The sequence below is a fragment of the Carassius carassius genome, chromosome 31, assembly GCF_963082965.1.
Source record: "Carassius carassius chromosome 31, fCarCar2.1, whole genome shotgun sequence".
Taxonomy (NCBI): Eukaryota; Metazoa; Chordata; class Actinopteri; order Cypriniformes; family Cyprinidae; genus Carassius; species Carassius carassius.
Genome location: NC_081785.1, coordinates 24,830,358 through 24,852,079, shown reverse-complemented (window position 1 = coordinate 24,852,079; position 21,722 = coordinate 24,830,358).

The window sequence follows — 21,722 nt, the reverse complement described above, 5'->3', positions numbered from 1 at the left end:
TATTCAGTGCAAATCTTGCCAAACTGAAAGATGCTTATGCCTTATGAAATACAATGTTTTTGCAATGCTGTAAGACAGTTTTTAATGTGTTAGAAGTTATATGCACAAAAACTTATGTCAGGACTTCAATGCTCAAGATTGTCAGTTTACAGGTTTCTGAGACCAGTAATGTTGAAAAAGTGCTTCTGTTCAAATGAAGTGAAATCTAGCCCAAATCTGCTCAAAAGCTTGTCTCTCTATGAGAGAAAGCTGCTTCATTCAATATTCAGTGCAAATCTTGCCACACTGAAAGATGCTTTATGCCTTATGAAATACAATGTTTTTGCAATGCTGTAAGACAGTTTTTAATGTGTTAGAAGTTATATGCACAAAAACTTATGTTAGGACTTCAATGCTCAAGATTGTCAGTTTACAGGTTTCTGAGACCAGTAATGTTGAAATAGTGCTTCTGTTCAAATGAAGTGAAATCTAGCCCAAATCTGCTCAAAAGCTTGTCTCTCTGAGAGAGAAAGCTGCTTCATTCAATATTCAGTGCAAATCTTGCCAAACGGAAAGATGCTTATGCCTTATGAAATACAATGTTTTTGCAATGCTGTAAGACAGTTTTTAATGTGTTAGAAGTTATATGCACAAAAACTTATGTTAGGACTTCAATGCTCAAGATTGTCAGTTTACAGGTTTCTGACCCAGTAATGTTGAAAAAGTGCTTCTGTTCAAATGAAGTGAAATCTAGCCCAAATCTGCTCAAAAGCTTGTCTCTCTATGAGAGAAAGCTGCTTCATTCAATATTCAGTGCAAATCTTGCCACACTGAAAGATGCTTTATGCCTTATGAAATACAATGTTTTTGCAATGCTGTAAGACAGTTTTTAATGTGTTAGAAGTTATATGCACAAAAACTTATGTTAGGACTTCAATGCTCAAGATTGTCAGTTTACAGGTTTCTGAGACCAGTAATGTTGAAATAGTGCTTCTGTTCAAATGAAGTGAAATCTAGCCCAAATCTGCTCAAAAGCTTGTCTCTCTGAGAGAGAAAGCTGCTTCATTCAATATTCAGTGCAAATCTTGCCAAACTGAAAGATGCTTATGCCTTATGAAATACAATGTTTTTGCAATGCTGTAAGACAGTTTTTAATGTGTTAGAAGTTATATGCACAAAAACTTATGTTAGGACTTCAATGCTCAAGATTGTCAGTTTACAGGTTTCTGAGACCAGTAATGTTGAAAAACTGCTTCTGTTCAAATGAAGTGAAATCTAGCCCAAATCTGCTCAAAAGCTTGTCTCTCTATGAGAGAAAGCTGCTTAATTCAATATTCAGTGCAAAGCTTGCCAAACTGAAGGATGCTTATGCCTTATGAAATACAATGTTTTGCAATGCTGTAAGACAGTTTTTAATGCGTTAGAAGTTATATGCACAAAAACATATGTTAGGACTTCAATGCTCAAGATTGTCAGTTTACAGGTTTCTGAGACCAGTAATGTTGAAATAGTGCTTCTTTTCAAATGATGTGAAATCTAGCCCAAATCTGCTCAAAAGCTTGTCTCTCTATGAGAGAAAGCTGATTCATTCAATTTTCAGTGCAAACCTTGCCAAACTGAAAGATGCTTATGCCTTATGAAATACAATGTTTTTGCAATGCTGTAAGACAGTTTTTAATGTGTTGGAAGTTATATGCTAAAAAACTTATGTTAGGACTTCAATGCTCAAGATTGTCAGTTTACAGGTTTCTGAGACCAGTAATGTTGAAATAGTGCTTCTGTTCAAATGAAGTGAAATCTAGCCCAAATCTGCTCAAAAGCTTGTCTCTCTATGAGAGAAAGCTGCTTCATTCAATATTCAGTGCAAATCTTGCCAAACTGAAAGATGCTTATGCCTTATGAAATATAATGTTTTTGCAATGCTGTAAGACAGTTTTTAATGTGTTACAAGTTATATGCACAAAAACTTATGTTAGGACTTCAATGCTCAAGATTGTCAGTTTACAGGTTTCTGAGACCAGTAATGTTGAAAAAGTGCTTCTGTTCAAATGAAGTGAAATCTAGCCCAAATCTGCTCAAAAGCTTGTCTCTCTATGAGAGAAAGCTGCTTCATTCAATATTGAGTGCAAATCTTGCCAAACTGAAAGATGCTTATGGCTTATGAAATACAATGTTTTTGCAATGCTGTAAGACAGTTTTTAATGTGTTAGAAGTTATATGCACAAAAACTTATGTTAGGACTTCAATGTTCAAGATTGTCAGTTTACAGGTTTCTGAGACCAGTAATGTTGAAAAAGTGCTTCTGTTCAAATGAAGTGAAATCTAGCCCAAATCTGCTCAAAAGCTTGTCTCTCTATGAGAGAAAGCTGCTTCATTCAATATTCAGTGCAAATCTTGCCAAACTGAAAGATGCTTATGCCTTATGAAATACAATGTTTTTGCAATGCTGTAAGACAGTTTTTAATGTGTTAGAAGTTATATGCACAAAAACTTATGTTAGGACTTCAATGCTCAAGATTGTCAGTTTACAGGTTTCTGAGACCAGTAATGTTGAAAACGTGCTTCTGTTCAAATGAAGTGAAATCTAGCCCAAATCTGCTCAAAAGCTTGTCTCTCTATGAGAGAAAGCTGCTTCATTCAATATTGAGTGCAAAGCTTGCCAAACTGAAGGATGCTTATGCCTAATGAAATACAATGTTTTGCAATGCTGTAAGACAGTTTTTAATGTGTTAGAAGTTATATGCACAAAAACATATGTTAGGACTTCAATGCTCAAGATTGTCAGTTTACAGGTTTCTGAGACCAGTAATGTTGAAATAGTGCTTCTTTTCAAATGATGTGAAATCTAGCCCAAATCTGCTCAAAAGCTTGTCTCTCTATGAGAGAAAGCTGATTCATTCAATATTCAGTGCAAACCTTGCCAAACTGAAAGATGCTTATGCCTTATGAAATACAATGTTTTTGCAATGCTGTAAGACAGTTTTTAATGTGTTGGAAGTTATATGCTAAAAAACTTATGTTAGGACTTCAATGCTCAAGATTGTCAGTTTACAGGTTTCTGAGACCAGTAATGTTGAAATAGTGCTTCTGTTCAAATGAAGTGAAATCTAGCCCAAATCTGCTCAAAAGCTTGTCTCTCTATGAGAGAAAGCTGCTTCATTCAATATTCAGTGCAAATCTTGCCAAACTGAAAGATGCTTATGCCTTATGAAATATAATGTTTTTGCAATGCTGTAAGACAGTTTTTAATGTGTTACAAGTTATATGCACAAAAACTTATGTTAGGACTTCAATGCTCAAGATTGTCAGTTTACAGGTTTCTGAGACCAGTAATGTTGAAATAGTGCTTCTGTTCAAATGAAGTGAAATCTACTCAAAAGCTTGTCTCTCTGAGAGAGAAAGCTGCTTCATTCAATATTCAGTGCAAATCTTGCCAAACTGAAAGATGCTTATGCCTTATGAAATACAATGTTTTTGCAATGCTGTAAGACAGTTTTTAATGTGTTAGAAGTTATATGCACAAAAACTTATGTTAGGACTTCAATGCTCAAGATTGTCAGTTTACAGGTTTCTGAGACCAGTAATGTTGAAAAAGTGCTTCTGTTCAAATGAAGTGAAATCTAGCCCAAATCTGCTCAAAAGCTTGTCTCTTTGTGAGAGAAAGCTGCTTCATTCAATATTGATTGCAAATCTTGCCAAACTGAAAGATGCTTATGCCTTATGAAATACAATGTTTTTGCAATGCTGTAAGACAGTTTTTAATGTGTTAGAAGTTATATGCACAAAAACTTATGTTAGGACATCAATGCTCAAGATTGTCAGTTTACAGGTTTCTGAGACCAGTAATGTTGAAATAGTGCTTCTGTTCAAATGAAGTGAAATCTAGCCCAAATCTGCTCAAAAGCTTGTCTCTCTATGAGAGAAAGCTGCTTTATTCAATATTCAGTGCAAATCTTGCCAAACTGAAAGATGCTTATGCCTTATGAAATACAATGTTTTTGCAATGCTGTACGACAGTTTTTAATGTGTTAGAAGTTATATGCACAAAAACTTATATTAAGACTTCAATGCTCAAGATTGTCAGTTTACAGTTTTCTGAGACCAGTAATGTTAAAATAGTGCTTCTGTTCAAATGAAGTGAAATCTAGCCCAAATCTGCTCAAAAGCTTGTCTCTCTATGAGAGAAAGCAGCTTTATTCAATATTCAGTGCAAATCTTGCCAAACTGAAAGATGCTTATGTCTTATGAAATAAAATGATTTCTGCAATGCAGTGATACAGTTTTTAATGTGTTAGAAGTTTTATGCACAAAAACTTATGTTAGGACTTCAATGCTCAAGATTGTCAGTTTACAGGTTTCTGAGACCAGTAATGTCAAAATAAAGCTTCTGTTCAAATGAAGTGAAATCTAGCCCAAATCTGCTCAAAAGCTTGTCTCTCTATGAGAGAAAGCTGCTTCATTCAATATTCAGTGCAAATCTTGCCAAACTGAAAGATGCTTATGCCTTATGAAATACAATGTTTTTGCAATGCTTTAAGACAGTTTTTAATGTGTTAGAAGTTATATGCACAAAAACATATGTTAGGACTTCAATGCTCAAGATTGTCAGTTTACAGGTTTCTGAGACCAGTAATGCTGAAATAGTGCTTCTGTTCAAATGACGTGAAATCTAGCCCAAATCTGCTCAAAAGCTTGTCTCTCTATGAGAGAAAGCTGCTTCATTCAATATTCAGTGCAAATCTTGCCAAACTGAAAGATGCTTATGCCTTATGAAATACAATGTTTTTGCAATGCTGTAAGACAGTTTTTAATGTGTTAGAAGTTATATGCACAAAAACTTATGTTAGGACTTCAATGCTCAAGATTGTCAGTTTACAGGTTTCTGAGACCAGTAATGTTGAAAAAGTGCTTCTGTTCAAATGAAGTGAAATCTAGCCCAAATCTGCTCAAAAGCTTGTCTCTCTATGAGAGAAAGCTGCTTCATTCAATATTGAGTGCAAATATTGCCAAACTGAAAGATGCTTATGCCTTATGAAATACAATGTTTTTGCAATGCTGTAAGACAGTTTTTAATGTGTTAGAAGTTATATGCACAAAAACTTATGTTAGGACTTCAATGCTCAAGATTGTCAGTTTACAGGTTTCTGAGACCAGTAATGTTGAAATAGTGCTTCTGTTCAAATGAAGTGAAATCTAGCCCAAATCTGCTCAAAAGCTTGTCTCTCTGAGAGAGAAAGCTGCTTCATTCAATATTCAGTGCAAATCTTGCCAAACTGAAAGATGCGTATGCCTTATGAAATACAATGTTTTTGCAATGCTGTAAGACAGATTTTAATGTGTTAGAAGTTATATGCACAAAAACTTATGTTAGGACTTCAATGCTCAAGATTGTCAGTTTACAGGTTTCTGAGACCAGTAATGTCAAAATAAAGCTTCTGTTCAAATGAAGTGAAATCTAGCCCAAATCTGCTCAAAAGCTTGTCTCTCTATAAGAGAAAGCTGCTTCATTCAATATTCAGTGCAAATCTTGCCAAACTGAAAGATGCTTATGCCTTATGAAATAAAATGATTTCTGCAATGCAGTGAGACAGTTTTTAATGTGTTAGAAGTTATATGCACAAAAACTTATGTTAGGACTTCAATGCTCAAGATTGTCAGTTTACAGGTTTCTGAGACCAGTAATGTTGAAATAGTGCTTCTGTTCAAATGAAGTGAAATCTAGCCCAAATCTGCTCAAAAGCTTGTCTCTCTATGAGAGAAAGCTGCTTTATTCAATATTCAGTGCAAATCTTGCCAAACTGAAAGATGCTTATGCCTTATGAAATACAATGTTTTTGCAATGCTGTAAGACAGTTTTTAATGTGTTAGAAGTTATATGCACAAAAACTTATGTTAGGACTTCAATGCTCAAGATTGTCAGTTTACAGGTTTCTGAGACCAGTAATGTTGAAAAAGTGCTTCTGTTCAAATGAAGTGAAATCTAGCCCAAATCTGCTCAAAAGCTTGTCTCTCTATGAGAGAAAGCTGCTTCATTCAATATTCAGTGCAAATCTTGCCAAACTGAAAGATGCTTATGCCTTATGAAATACAATGTTTTTGCAATGCTGTAAGACAGTTTTTAATGTGTTAGAAGTTATATGCACAAAAACTTATGTTAGGACTTCAATGCTCAAGATTGTCAGTTTACAGGTTTCTGAGACCAGTAATGTTGAAATAGTGCTTCTGTTCAAATGAAGTGAAATCTAGCCCAAATCTGCTCAAAAGCTTGTCTCTCTGAGAGAGAAAGCTGCTTCATTCAATATTCAGTGCAAATCTTGCCAAACTGAAAGATGCTTATGCCTTATGAAATACAATGTTTTTGCAATGCTGTAAGACAGATTTTAATGTGTTAGAAGTTATATGCACAAAAACTTATGTTAGGACTTCAATGCTCAAGATTGTCAGTTTACAGGTTTCTGAGACCAGTAATGTCAAAATAAAGCTTCTGTTCAAATGAAGTGAAATCTAGCCCAAATCTGCTCAAAAGCTTGTCTCTCTATAAGAGAAAGCTGCTTCATTCAATATTCAGTGCAAATCTTGCCAAACTGAAAGATGCTTATGCCTTATGAAATAAAATGATTTCTGCAATGCAGTGAGACAGTTTTTAATGTGTTAGAAGTTATATGCACAAAAACTTATGTTAGGACTTCAATGCTCAAGATTGTCAGTTTACAGGTTTCTGAGACCAGTAATGTTGAAATAGTGCTTCTGTTCAAATGAAGTGAAATCTAGCCCAAATCTGCTCAAAAGCTTGTCTCTCTATGAGAGAAAGCTGCTTTATTCAATATTCAGTGCAAATCTTGCCAAACTGAAAGATGCTTATGCCTTATGAAATACAATGTTTTTGCAATGCTGTAAGACAGTTTTTAATGTGTTAGAAGTTATATGCACAAAAACTTATGTTAGGACATCAATGCTCAAGATTGTCAGTTTACAGGTTTCTGAGACCAGTAATGTTGAAAAAGTGCTTCTGTTCAAATGAAGTGAAATCTAGCCCAAATCTGCTCAAAAGCTTGTCTCTCTATGAGAGAAAGCTGCTTCATTCAATATTCAGTGCAAATCTTGCCAAACTGAAAGATGCTCATGCCTTATGAAATACAATGTTTTTGCAATGCTGTAAGACAGTTTTTAATGTGTTAGAAGTTATATGCACAAAAACTTATGTTAGGACTTCAATGCTCAAGATTGTCAGTTTACAGGTTTCTGAGACCAGTAATGTTGAAATAGTGCTTCTGTTCAAATGAAGTGAAATCTAGCCCAAATCTGCTCAAAAGCTTGTCTCTCTGAGAGAGAAAGCTGCTTCATTCAATATTCAGTGCAAATCTTGCCAAACTGAAAGATGCTTATGCCTTATGAAATACAATGTTTTTGCAATGCTGTAAGACAGTTTTTAATGTGTTAGAAGTTATATGCACAAAAACTTATGTTAGGACTTCAATGCTCAAGATTGTCAGTTTACAGGTTTCTGAGACCAGTAATGTTGAAATAGTGCTTCTGTTCAAATGAAGTGAAATCTAGCCCAAATCTGCTCAAAAGCTTGTCTCTCTGAGAGAGAAAGCTGCTTCATTCAATATTCAGTGCAAATCTTGCCAAACTGAAAGATGCTTATGCCTTATGAAATACAATGTTTTTGCAATGCTGTAAGACAGATTTTAATGTGTTAGAAGTTATATGCTCAAAAACTTATGTTAGGACTTCAATGCTCAAGATTGTCAGTTTACAGGTTTCTGAGACCAGTAATGTCAAAATAAAGCTTCTGTTCAAATGAAGTGAAATCTAGCCGAAATCTGCTCAAAAGCTTGTCTCTCTATAAGAGAAAGCTGCTTCATTCAATATTCAGTGCAAATCTTGCCAAACTGAAAGATGCTTATGCCTTATGAAATAAAATGATTTCTGCAATGCAGTGAGACAGTTTTTAATGTGTTAGAAGTTATATGCACAAAAACTTATGTTAGGACTTCAATGCTCAAGATTGTCAGTTTACAGGTTTCTGAGACCAGTAATGTTGAAATAGTGCTTCTGTTCAAATGAAGTGAAATCTAGCCCAAATCTGCTCAAAAGCTTGTCTCTCTATGAGAGAAAGCTGCTTTATTCAATATTCAGTGCAAATCTTGCCAAACTGAAAGATGCTTATGCCTTATGAAATACAATGTTTTTGCAATGCTGTAAGACAGTTTTTAATGTGTTAGAAGTTATATGCACAAAAACTTATGTTAGGACTTCAATGCTCAAGATTGTCAGTTTACAGGTTTCTGAGACCAGTAATGTTGAAAAAGTGCTTCTGTTCAAATGAAGTGAAATCTAGCCCAAATCTGCTCAAAAGCTTGTCTCTCTATGAGAGAAAGCTGCTTCATTCAATATTCAGTGCAAATCTTGCCAAACTGAAAGATGCTTATGCCTTATGAAATACAATGTTTTTGCAATGCTGTAAGACAGTTTTTAATGTGTTAGAAGTTATATGCACAAAAACTTATGTTAGGACTTCAATGCTCAAGATTGTCAGTTTACAGGTTTCTGAGACCAGTAATGTTGAAATAGTGCTTCTGTTCAAATGAAGTGAAATCTAGCCCAAATCTGCTCAAAAGCTTGTCTCTCTGAGAGAGAAAGCTGCTTCATTCAATATTCAGTGCAAATCTTGCCAAACTGAAAGATGCTTATGCCTTATGAAATACAATGTTTTTGCAATGCTGTAAGACAGATTTTAATGTGTTAGAAGTTATATGCACAAAAACTTATGTTAGGACTTCAATGCTCAAGATTGTCAGTTTACAGGTTTCTGAGACCAGTAATGTCAAAATAAAGCTTCTGTTCAAATGAAGTGAAATCTAGCCCAAATCTGCTCAAAAGCTTGTCTCTCTATAAGAGAAAGCTGCTTCATTCAATATTCAGTGCAAATCTTGCCAAACTGAAAGATGCTTATGCCTTATGAAATAAAATGATTTCTGCAATGCAGTGAGACAGTTTTTAATGTGTTAGAAGTTATATGCACAAAAACTTATGTTAGGACTTCAATGCTCAAGATTGTCAGTTTACAGGTTTCTGAGACCAGTAATGTTGAAATAGTGCTTCTGTTCAAATGAAGTGAAATCTAGCCCAAATCTGCTCAAAAGCTTGTCTCTCTATGAGAGAAAGCTGCTTTATTCAATATTCAGTGCAAATCTTGCCAAACTGAAAGATGCTTATGCCTTATGAAATACAATGTTTTTGCAATGCTGTAAGACAGTTTTTAATGTGTTAGAAGTTATATGCACAAAAACTTATGTTAGGACTTCAATGCTCAAGATTGTCAGTTTACAGGTTTCTGAGACCAGTAATGTTGAAAAAGTGCTTCTGTTCAAATGAAGTGAAATCTAGCCCAAATCTGCTCAAAAGCTTGTCTCTCTATGAGAGAAAGCTGCTTCATTCAATATTCAGTGCAAATCTTGCCAAACTGAAAGATGCTTATGCCTTATGAAATACAATGTTTTTGCAATGCTGTAAGACAGTTTTTAATGTGTTAGAAGTTATATGCACAAAAACTTATGTTAGGACTTCAATGCTCAAGATTGTCAGTTTACAGGTTTCTGAGACCAGTAATGTTGAAATAGTGCTTCTGTTCAAATGAAGTGAAATCTAGCCCAAATCTGCTCAAAAGCTTGTCTCTCTGAGAGAGAAAGCTGCTTCATTCAATATTCAGTGCAAATCTTGCCAAACTGAAAGATGCTTATGCCTTATGAAATACAATGTTTTTGCAATGCTGTAAGACAGTTTTTAATGTGTTAGAAGTTATATGCACAAAAACTTATGTTAGGACTTCAATGCTCAAGATTGTCAGTTTACAGGTTTCTGAGACCAGTAATGTCAAAATAAAGCTTCTGTTCAAATGAAGTGAAATCTAGCCCAAATCTGCTCAAAAGCTTGTCTCTCTATAAGAGAAAGCTGCTTCATTCAATATTCAGTGCAAATCTTGCCAAACTGAAAGATGCTTATGCCTTATGAAATACAATGTTTTTGCAATGCTTTAAGACAGTTTTTAATGTGTTAGAAGTTATATGCACAAAAACATATGTTAGGACTTCAATGCTCAAGATTGTCAGTTTACAGGTTTCTGAGACCAGTAATGTTGAAATAGTGCTTCTGTTCAAATGACGTGAAATCTAGCCCAAATCTGCTCAAAAGCTTGTCTCTCTATGAGAGAAAGCTGCTTCATTCAATATTCAGTGCAAATCTTGCCAAACTGAAAGATGCTTATGCCTTATGAAATACAATGTTTTTGCAATGCTGTAAGACAGTTTTTAATGTGTTAGAAGTTATATGCACAAAAACTTATGTTAGGACTTCAATGCTCAAGATTGTCAGTTTACAGGTTTCTGAGACCAGTAATGTTGAAATAGTACTTCTGTTCAAATGAAGTGAAATCTAGCCCAAATCTGCTCAAAAGCTTGTCTCTCTATGAGAGAAAGCTGCTTCATTTAATATTCAGTGCAAATCTTGCCAAACTGAAAGATGCTTATGTCTTATGAAAGAAAATGATTTCTGCAATGCAGTGAGACAGTTTTTAATGTGTTAGAAGTTATATGCACAAAAACTTATATTAGGACTTCAATGCTCAAGATTGTCAGTTTACAGGTTTCTGAGACCAGTAATGTTAAAATAGTGCTTCTGTTCAAATGAAGTGAAATCTAGCCCAAATCTGCTCAAAAGCTTGTCTCTCTATGAGAGAAAGCAGCTTTATTCAATATTCAGTGCAAATCTTGCCAAACTGAAAGATGCTTATGTCTTATGAAATAAAATGATTTCTGCAATGCAGTGATACAGTTTTTAATGTGTTAGAAGTTTTATGCACAAAAACTTATGTTAGGACTTCAATGCTCACGATTGTCAGTTTACAGGTTTCTGAGACCAGTAATGTCAAAATAGTGCTTCTGTTCAAATGAAGTGAAATCTAGCCGAAATCTGCTCAAAAGCTTGTCTCTCTATGAGACATTCAATATTCAGTGCAAATCTTGCCAAACTGAAAGATGCTTATTCCTTATGAAATACAATGTTTTTGCAATGCTTTAAGACAGTTTTTAATGTGTTAGAAGTTATATGCACAAAAACTTATGTTAGGACTTCAATGCTCAAGATTGTCAGTTTACAGGTTTCTGAGACCAGTTATGTTGAAATAGTGCTTCTGTTCAAATGAAGTGAAATCTAGCCCAAATCTGCTCAAAAGCTTGTTTCTCTATGAGAGAAAGCTTTTTCATTCAATATTCAATGCAAATCTTGCCAAACTGAAAGATGCTTATGCCTTATGAAATACAATGTTTTTGCAATGCTGTAAGACAGTTTTTAATGCGTTAGAAGTTATATGCACAAAAACTTATGTTAGGACTTCAATGCTCAAGATTGTCAGTTTACAGGTTTCTTAGACCAGTAATGTTAAAATAGTGCTTTTGTTCAAATGAAGTGAAATCTAGCCCAAATCTGCTCAAAAGCTTGTCTCTCTATGAGAGAAAGCTGCTTCATTCAATATTCAGTGCAAATCTTGCCAAACTAAAAGATGCTTATGCCTTATGAAATACAATGTTTTTGCAATGCTGTAAGACAGTTTTTAATGTGTTAGAAGTTATATGCACAAAAACTTATATTAGGACTTCAATGCTCAAGATTGTCAGTTTACAGGTTTCTGAGACCAGTAATGTTAAAATAGTGCTTCTGTTCAAATGAAGTGAAATCTAGCCCAAATCTGCTCAAAAGCTTGTCTCTCTATGAGAGACAGCAGCTTTATTCAATATTCAGTGCAAATCTTGCCAAACTGAAAGATGCTTATGTCTTATGAAATAAAATGATTTCTGCAATGCAGTGATACAGTTTTTAATGTGTTAGAAGTTTTATGCACAAAAACTTATGTTAGGACTTCAATGCTCACGATTGTCAGTTTACAGGTTTCTGAGACCAGTAATGTCAAAATAGTGCTTCTGTTCAAATGAAGTGAAATCTAGCCCAAATCTGCTCAAAAGCTTGTCTCTCTATGAGACATTCAATATTCAGTGCAAATCTTGCCAAACTGAAAGATGCTTATTCCTTATGAAATACAATGTTTTTGCAATGCTTTAAGACAGTTTTTAATGTGTTAGAAGTTATATGCACAAAAACTTATGTTAGGACTTCAGTGCTCAAGATTGTCAGTTTACAGGTTTCTGAGACCAGTTATGTTGAAATAGTGCTTCTGTTCAAATGAAGTGAAATCTAGCCCAAATCTGCTCAAAAGCTTGTTTCTCTATGAGAGAAAGCTTTTTCATTCAATATTCAATGCAAATCTTGCCAAACTGAAAGATGCTTATGCCTTATGAAATACAATGTTTTTGCAATGCTGTAAGACAGTTTTTAATGTGTTAGAAGTTATATGCACAAAAACTTATGTTAGGACTTCAATGCTCACGATTGTCAGTTTACAGGTTTCTTAGACCAGTAATGTTAAAATAGTGCTTTTGTTCAAATGAAGTGAAATCTAGCCCAAATCTGCTCAAAAGCTTGTCTCTCTATGAGAGAAAGCTGCTTCATTCAATATTCAGTGCAAATCTTGCCAAACTAAAAGATGCTTATGCCTTATGAAATACAATGTTTTTGCAATGCTGTAAGACAGTTTTTAATGTGTTAGAAGTTATATGCACAAAAACTTATATTAGGACTTCAATGCTCAAGATTGTCAGTTTACAGGTTTCTGAGACCAGTAATGTTGAAATAGTGCTTCTGTTCAAATGAAGTGAAATCTAGCCCAAATCTGCTCAAAAGCTTGTCTCTCTATGAGAGAAAGCTACTTCATTCAATATTCAGTGCAAATCTTGCCAAACTGAAAGATGCTTATGCCTTATGAAATACAATGTTTTTGCAATGCTGTAAGACAGTTTTTAATGTTTTAGAAGTTATATGCACAAAAACTTATGTTAGGACTTCAATGCTCAAGATTGTCAGTTTACAGGTTTCTGAGACCAGTTATGTTAAAATAGTGCTTCTGTTCAAATGAAGTGAAATCTAGCACAAATCTGCTCAAAAGCTTGTCTCTCTATGAGAGAAAGCTGCTTCATTCAATATTCAGTGCAAATCTTGCCAAACTGAAAGATGCTTATGCCTTATGAAATACAATGTTTTTGCAATGCTGTAAGACAGTTTTTAATGTGTTAGAAGTTATATGCACAAAAACTTATGTTAGGACTTCAATGCTCAAGATTGTCAGTTTACAGGTTTCTGAGACCAGTAATGTTGAAATAGTACTTCTGTTCAAATGAAGTGAAATCTAGCCCAAATCTGCTCAAAAGCTTGTCTCTCTATGAGAGAAAGCTGCTTCATTTAATATTCAGTGCAAATCTTGCCAAACTGAAAGATGCTTATGTCTTATGAAAGAAAATGATTTCTGCAATGCAGTGAGACAGTTTTTAATGTGTTAGAAGTTATATGCACAAAAACTTATATTAGGACTTCAATGCTCAAGATTGTCAGTTTACAGGTTTCTGAGACCAGTAATGTTAAAATAGTGCTTCTGTTCAAATGAAGTGAAATCTAGCCCAAATCTGCTCAAAAGCTTGTCTCTCTATGAGAGAAAGCAGCTTTATTCAATATTCAGTGCAAATCTTGCCAAACTGAAAGATGCTTATGTCTTATGAAATAAAATGATTTCTGCAATGCAGTGATACAGTTTTTAATGTGTTAGAAGTTTTATGCACAAAAACTTATGTTAGGACTTCAATGCTCACGATTGTCAGTTTACAGGTTTCTGAGACCAGTAATGTCAAAATAGTGCTTCTGTTCAAATGAAGTGAAATCTAGCCGAAATCTGCTCAAAAGCTTGTCTCTCTATGAGACATTCAATATTCAGTGCAAATCTTGCCAAACTGAAAGATGCTTATTCCTTATGAAATACAATGTTTTTGCAATGCTTTAAGACAGTTTTTAATGTGTTAGAAGTTATATGCACAAAAACTTATGTTAGGACTTCAATGCTCAAGATTGTCAGTTTACAGGTTTCTGAGACCAGTTATGTTGAAATAGTGCTTCTGTTCAAATGAAGTGAAATCTAGCCCAAATCTGCTCAAAAGCTTGTTTCTCTATGAGAGAAAGCTTTTTCATTCAATATTCAATGCAAATCTTGCCAAACTGAAAGATGCTTATGCCTTATGAAATACAATGTTTTTGCAATGCTGTAAGACAGTTTTTAATGCGTTAGAAGTTATATGCACAAAAACTTATGTTAGGACTTCAATGCTCAAGATTGTCAGTTTACAGGTTTCTTAGACCAGTAATGTTAAAATAGTGCTTTTGTTCAAATGAAGTGAAATCTAGCCCAAATCTGCTCAAAAGCTTGTCTCTCTATGAGAGAAAGCTGCTTCATTCAATATTCAGTGCAAATCTTGCCAAACTAAAAGATGCTTATGCCTTATGAAATACAATGTTTTTGCAATGCTGTAAGACAGTTTTTAATGTGTTAGAAGTTATATGCACAAAAACTTATATTAGGACTTCAATGCTCAAGATTGTCAGTTTACAGGTTTCTGAGACCAGTAATGTTAAAATAGTGCTTCTGTTCAAATGAAGTGAAATCTAGCCCAAATCTGCTCAAAAGCTTGTCTCTCTATGAGAGACAGCAGCTTTATTCAATATTCAGTGCAAATCTTGCCAAACTGAAAGATGCTTATGTCTTATGAAATAAAATGATTTCTGCAATGCAGTGATACAGTTTTTAATGTGTTAGAAGTTTTATGCACAAAAACTTATGTTAGGACTTCAATGCTCACGATTGTCAGTTTACAGGTTTCTGAGACCAGTAATGTCAAAATAGTGCTTCTGTTCAAATGAAGTGAAATCTAGCCCAAATCTGCTCAAAAGCTTGTCTCTCTATGAGACATTCAATATTCAGTGCAAATCTTGCCAAACTGAAAGATGCTTATTCCTTATGAAATACAATGTTTTTGCAATGCTTTAAGACAGTTTTTAATGTGTTAGAAGTTATATGCACAAAAACTTATGTTAGGACTTCAGTGCTCAAGATTGTCAGTTTACAGGTTTCTGAGACCAGTTATGTTGAAATAGTGCTTCTGTTCAAATGAAGTGAAATCTAGCCCAAATCTGCTCAAAAGCTTGTTTCTCTATGAGAGAAAGCTTTTTCATTCAATATTCAATGCAAATCTTGCCAAACTGAAAGATGCTTATGCCTTATGAAATACAATGTTTTTGCAATGCTGTAAGACAGTTTTTAATGTGTTAGAAGTTATATGCACAAAAACTTATGTTAGGACTTCAATGCTCACGATTGTCAGTTTACAGGTTTCTTAGACCAGTAATGTTAAAATAGTGCTTTTGTTCAAATGAAGTGAAATCTAGCCCAAATCTGCTCAAAAGCTTGTCTCTCTATGAGAGAAAGCTGCTTCATTCAATATTCAGTGCAAATCTTGCCAAACTAAAAGATGCTTATGCCTTATGAAATACAATGTTTTTGCAATGCTGTAAGACAGTTTTTAATGTGTTAGAAGTTATATGCACAAAAACTTATATTAGGACTTCAATGCTCAAGATTGTCAGTTTACAGGTTTCTGAGACCAGTAATGTTGAAATAGTGCTTCTGTTCAAATGAAGTGAAATCTAGCCCAAATCTGCTCAAAAGCTTGTCTCTCTATGAGAGAAAGCTGCTTCATTCAATATTCAGTGCAAATCTTGCCAAACTGAAAGATGCTTATGCCTTATGAAATACAATGTTTTTGCAAATGCTGTAAGACAGTTTTTAATGTGTTAGAAGTTACATGCACAAAACCTTATGTTAGGACTTCAATGCTCAAGATTGTCAGTTTACAGGTTTCTGAGACCAGTAATGTTGAAATAGTGCTTCTGTTCAAATGAAGTGAAATCTAGCCCAAATCTGCTCAAAAGCTTGTCTCTCTATGAGAGAAAGCTGCTTCATTCAATATTCAGTGCAAAACTTGCCAAACAGAAAAATGCTTATGTCTTATGAAAGAAAATGATTTCTGCAATGCAGTGAGACAGTTTTTAATGTGTTAGAAGTTATATGCACAAAAACTTATATTAGGACTTCAATGCTCAAGATTGTCAGTTTACAGGTTTCTGAGACCAGTAATGTTAAAATAGTGCTTCTGTTCAAATGAAGTGAAATCTAGCCCAAATCTGCTCAAAAGCTTGTCTCTCTATGAGAGAAAGCAGCTTTATTCAATATTCAGTGCAAATCTTGCCAAACTGAAAGATGCTTATGTCTTATGAAATAAAATGATTTCTGCAATGCAGTGATACAGTTTTTAATGTGTTAGAAGTTTTATGCACAAAAACTTATGTTAGGACTTCAATGCTCACGATTGTCAGTTTACAGGTTTCTGAGACCAGTAATGTCAAAATAGTGCTTCTGTTCAAATGAAGTGAAATCTAGCCCAAATCTGCTCAAAAGCTTGTCTCTCTATGAGACATTCAATATTCAGTGCAAATCTTGCCAAACTGAAAGATGCTTATTCCTTATGAAATACAATGTTTTTGCAATGCTTTAAGACAGTTTTTAATGTGTTAGAAGTTATATGCACAAAAACTTATGTTAGGACTTCAATGCTCAAGATTGTCAGTTTACAGGTTTCTGAGACCAGTAATGTCAAAATAGTGCTTCTGTTCAAATGAAGTGAAATCTAGCCCAAATCTGCTCAAAAGCTTGTCTCTCTATGAGACATTCAATATTCAGTGCAAATCTTGCCAAACTGAAAGATGCTTATTCCTTATGAAATACAATGTTTTTGCAATGCTTTAAGACAGTTTTTAATGTGTTAGAAGTTATATGCACAAAAACTTATGTTAGGACTTCAATGCTCAAGATTGTCAGTTTACAGGTTTCTGAGACCAGTTATGTTGAAATAGTGCTTCTGTTCAAATGAAGTGAAATCTAGCCCAAATCTGCTCAAAAGCTTGTTTCTCTATGAGAGAAAGCTTTTTCATTCAATATTCAATGCAAATCTTGCCAAACTGAAAGATGCTTATGCCTTATGAAATACAATGTTTTTGCAATGCTGTAAGACAGTTTTTAATGTGTTAGAAGTTATATGCACAAAAACTTATGTTAGGACTTCAATGCTCAAGATTGTCAGTTTACAGGTTTCTTAGACCAGTAATGTTAAAATAGTGCTTTTGTTCAAATGAAGTGAAATCTAGCCCAAATCTGCTCAAAAGCTTGTCTCTCTATGAGAGAAAGCTGCTTCATTCAATATTCAGTGCAAATCTTGCCAAACTAAAAGATGCTTATGCCTTATGAAATACAATGTTTTTGCAATGCTGTAAGACAGTTTTTAATGTGTTAGAAGTTATATGCACAAAAACTTATATTAGGACTTCAATGCTCAAGATTGTCAGTTTACAGGTTTCTGAGACCAGTAATGTTGAAATAGTGCTTCTGTTCAAATGAAGTGAAATCTAGCCCAAATCTGCTCAAAAGCTTGTCTATCTATGAGAGAAAGCTGCTTCATTCAATATTCAGTGCAAATCTTGCCAAACTGAAAGATGATTATGCCTTATGAAATACAATGTTTTTGCAATGCTGTAAGACAGTTTTTAATGTTTTAGAAGTTTTATGCACAAAAACTTATGTTAGGACTTCAATGCTCAAGATTGTCAGTTTACAGGTTTCTGAGACCAGTTATGTTAAAATAGTGCTTCTGTTCAAATGAAGTGAAATCTAGCCCAAATCTGCTCAAAAGCTTGTCTCTCTATGAGAGAAAGCTGCTTCATTCATTATTCAGTGCAAATCTTGCCAAACTGAAAGATGCTTATGCCTTATGAAATACAATGTTTTTGCAAATGCTGTAAGACAGTTTTTAAGGTGTTAGAAGTTACATGCACAAAACCTTATGTTAGGACTTCAATGCTCAAGATTGTCAGTTTACAGGTTTCTGAGACCAGTAATGTTGAAATAGTGCTTCTGTTCAAATGAAGTGAAATCTAGCCCAAATCTGCTCAAAAGCTTGTCTCTCTATGAGAGAAAGCTGCTTCATTCAATATTCAGTGCAAATCTTGCCAAACTGAAAGATGCTTATGTCTTATGAAAGAAAATGATTTCTGCAATGCAGTGAGACAGTTTTTAAGGTGTTAGAAGTTATATGCACAAAAACTTATATTAGGACTTCAATGCTCACGATTGTCAGTTTACAGGTTTCTGAGACCAGTAATGTCAAAATAGTGCTTCTGTTCAAATGAAGTGAAATCTAGCCCAAATCTGCTCAAAAGCTTGTCTCTCTATGAGACATTCAATATTCAGTGCAAATCTTGCCAAACTGAAAGATGCTTATTCCTTATGAAATACAATGTTTTTGCAATGCTTTAAGACAGTTTTTAATGTGTTAGAAGTTATATGCACAAAAACTTATGTTAGGACTTCAATGCTCAAGATTGTCAGTTTACAGGTTTCTGAGACCAGTTATGTTGAAATAGTGCTTCTGTTCAAATGAAGTGAAATCTAGCCCAAATCTGCTCAAAAGCTTGTTTCTCTATGAGAGAAAGCTTTTTCATTCAATATTCAATGCAAATCTTGCCAAACTGAAAGATGCTTATGCCTTATGAAATACAATGTTTTTGCAATGCTGTAAGACAGTTTTTAATGTGTTAGAAGTTATATGCACAAAAACTTATGTTAGGACTTCAATGCTCAAGATTGTCAGTTTACAGGTTTCTTAGACCAGTAATGTTAAAATAGTGCTTTTGTTCAAATGAAGTGAAATCTAGCCCAAATCTGCTCAAAAGCTTGTCTCTCTATGAGAGAAAGCTGCTTTATTCAATATTCAGTGCAAATCTTGCCAAACTGAAAGATGCTTATGTCTTATGAAATACAATGTTTTTGCAAATGCTGTAAGACAGTTTTTAATGTGTTAGAAGTTATATGCACAAAACCTTATGTTAGGACTTCAATGCTCAAGATTGTCAGTTTACAGGTTTCTGAGACCAGTAATGTTGAAATAGTGCTTCTGTTCAAATGAAGTGAAATCTAGCCCAAATCTGCTCAAAAGCTTGTCTCTCTATGAGAGAAAGCTGCTTCATTCAATATTCATTGCAAATCTTGCCAAACTGAAAGATGCCTTTGCCTTATGAAATACAATGTTTTTGCAATGCTGTAAGACAGTTTTTAATATGTTGGAAGTTATATGAACAAAAACTTATGTTAGGACTTCAATGCTCAAGATTGTCAGTTTACAGGTTTCTGAGACCAGTAATGTTGAAATAGTGCTTCTGTTCAAATGAAGTGAAATCTAGCCCAAATCTGCTCAAAAGCTTGTCTCTCTATGAGAGAAAGCTGCTTCATTCAATATTGAGTGCAAATCTTGCCAAACTGAAAGATGCTTATGCCTTATGAAATACAATGTTTTTGCAATGCTGTAAGACAGTTTTTAATGTGTTAGAAGTTATATGCACAAAAACTTATGTTAGGACTTCAATGCTCAAGATTGTCAGTTTACAGGTTTCTGAGACCAGTTATGTTAAAATAGTGCTTCTGTTCAAATGAAGTGAAATCTAGCCCAAATCTGCTCAAAAGCTTGTCTCTCTATGAGAGAAAGCTGCTTCATTCAATATTCAGTGCAAATCTTGCCAAACTGAAAGATGCTTATGCCTTATGAAATACAATGTTTTTGCAAATGCTGTAAGACAGTTTTTAATGTGTTAGAAGTTACATGCACAAAACCTTATGTTAGGACTTCAATGCTCAAGATTGTCAGTTTACAGGTTTCTGAGACCAGTAATGTTGAAATAGTGCTTCTGTTCAAATGAAGTGAAATCTAGCCCAAATCTGCTCAAAAGCTTGTCTCTCTATGAGAGAAAGCTGCTTCATTCAATATTCAGTGCAAATCTTGCCAAACTCAAAGACGCATATGCCTTATGAAATACAATGTTTTTGCAAATGCTGTAAGACAGTTTTTAATGTGTTAGAAGTTATATGCACAAAACCTTATGTTAGGACTTCAATGCTCAAGATTGTCAGTTTACAGGTTTCTGAGACCAGTTATGTTGAAATAGTGCTTCTGTTCAAATGAAGTGAAATCTAGCCCAAATCTGCTCAAAAGCTTGTTTCTCTATGAGAGAAAGCTTTTTCATTCAATATTCAATGCAAATCTTGCCAAACTGAAAGATGCTTATGCCTTATGAAATACAATGTTTTTGCAATGCTGTAAGACAGTTTTTAATGTGTTAGAAGTTATATGCACAAAAACTTATGTTAGGACTTCAATGCTCAAGATTGTCAGTTTACAGGTTTCTTAGACCAGTAATGTTAAAATAGTGCTTCTGTTCAAATGAAGTGAAATCTAGCCCAAATCTGCTCAAAAGCTTGTCTCTCTATGAGAGAAAGCTGCTTCATTCAATATTCAGTGCAAATCTTGCCAAATTGAAAGATGCTTATGCCTTATGAAATACAATGTTTTTGCAAATGCTGTAAGACAGTTTTTAATGTGTTAGAAGTTATATGCACAAAACCTTATGTTAGGAGTTCAATGCTCAAGATTGTCAGTTTACAGGTTTCTGAGACCAGTAATGTTGAAAAAGTGCTTCTGTTCAAATGACGTGAAATCTAGCCCAAATCTGCTCAAAAGCTGCTCTCTCTGTGAGTTAGAGCTGCTTCATTTAATGTTCAGTGCAAATCTTGCCAAACTGAAAGATGCTTATGCCTTATGAAATACAATGTTTTTGCAAATGCTGTAAGACAGTTTTTAATGTGTTAGAAGTTACATGCACAAAACCTTATGTTAGGACTTCAATGCTCAAGATTGTCAGTTTACAGGTTTCTGAGACCAGTTGTGTTGAAATAGTGCTTCTGTTCCAATGAAGTGAAATCTAGCCCAAATCTGCTCAAAAGCTTGTCTCTCTATGAGAGAAAGCTGCTTCATTCAATATTCAGTGCAAATCTTGCCAAACTGAAAGATGCTTATGCCTTATGAAATACAATGTTTTTGCAATGCTGTAAGACAGTTTTTAATGTGTTAGAAGTTATATGCACAAAAACTTATGTTAGGACTTCAATGCTCAAGATTGTCAGTTTACAGGTTTCTGAGACCAGTAATGTTGAAATAGTGCTTCTGTTCAAATGAAGTGAAATCTAGCCCAAATCTGCTCAAAAGCTTGTCTCTCTATGAGAGAAAGCTGCTTCATTCAATATTCAGTGCAAGTCTTGCCAAACTGAAAGATGCTTATGCCTTATGAAATACAATGTTTTTGCAATGCTCTAAGACAGTTTTTAATGTGTTAGAAGTTATATGCACAAAACCATATGTTAGGACTTCAATGCTCAAGATTGTCAGTTTACAGGTTTCTAAGACCAGTAATGTTGAAATAGTGCTTCTGTTCAAATGAAGTGAAATCTAGCCCAAATGTGCTCAAAAGCTTGTCTCTCTATGAGAGAAAGCTGCTTCATTTAATATTCAGTGCAAATCTTGCCAAACTGAAAAGATGCTTATGCCTTATGAAATACAATGTTTTTGCAAATGCTGTAAGACAGTTTTTAATGTGTTAGAAGTTATATGCACAAAACCTTATGTTAGGACTTCAATGCTCAAGATTGTCAGTTTACAGGTTTCTGAGACCAGTAATGTTGAAATAGTGCTTCTGTTCAAATGACGTGAAATCTAGCCTAAATCTGCTCAAAAGCTTCTCTCTCTGTGAGTTAAAGCTGCTTCATTCAATATTCAGTGCAAATCTTGCCAAACTGAAAGATGCTTATGCCT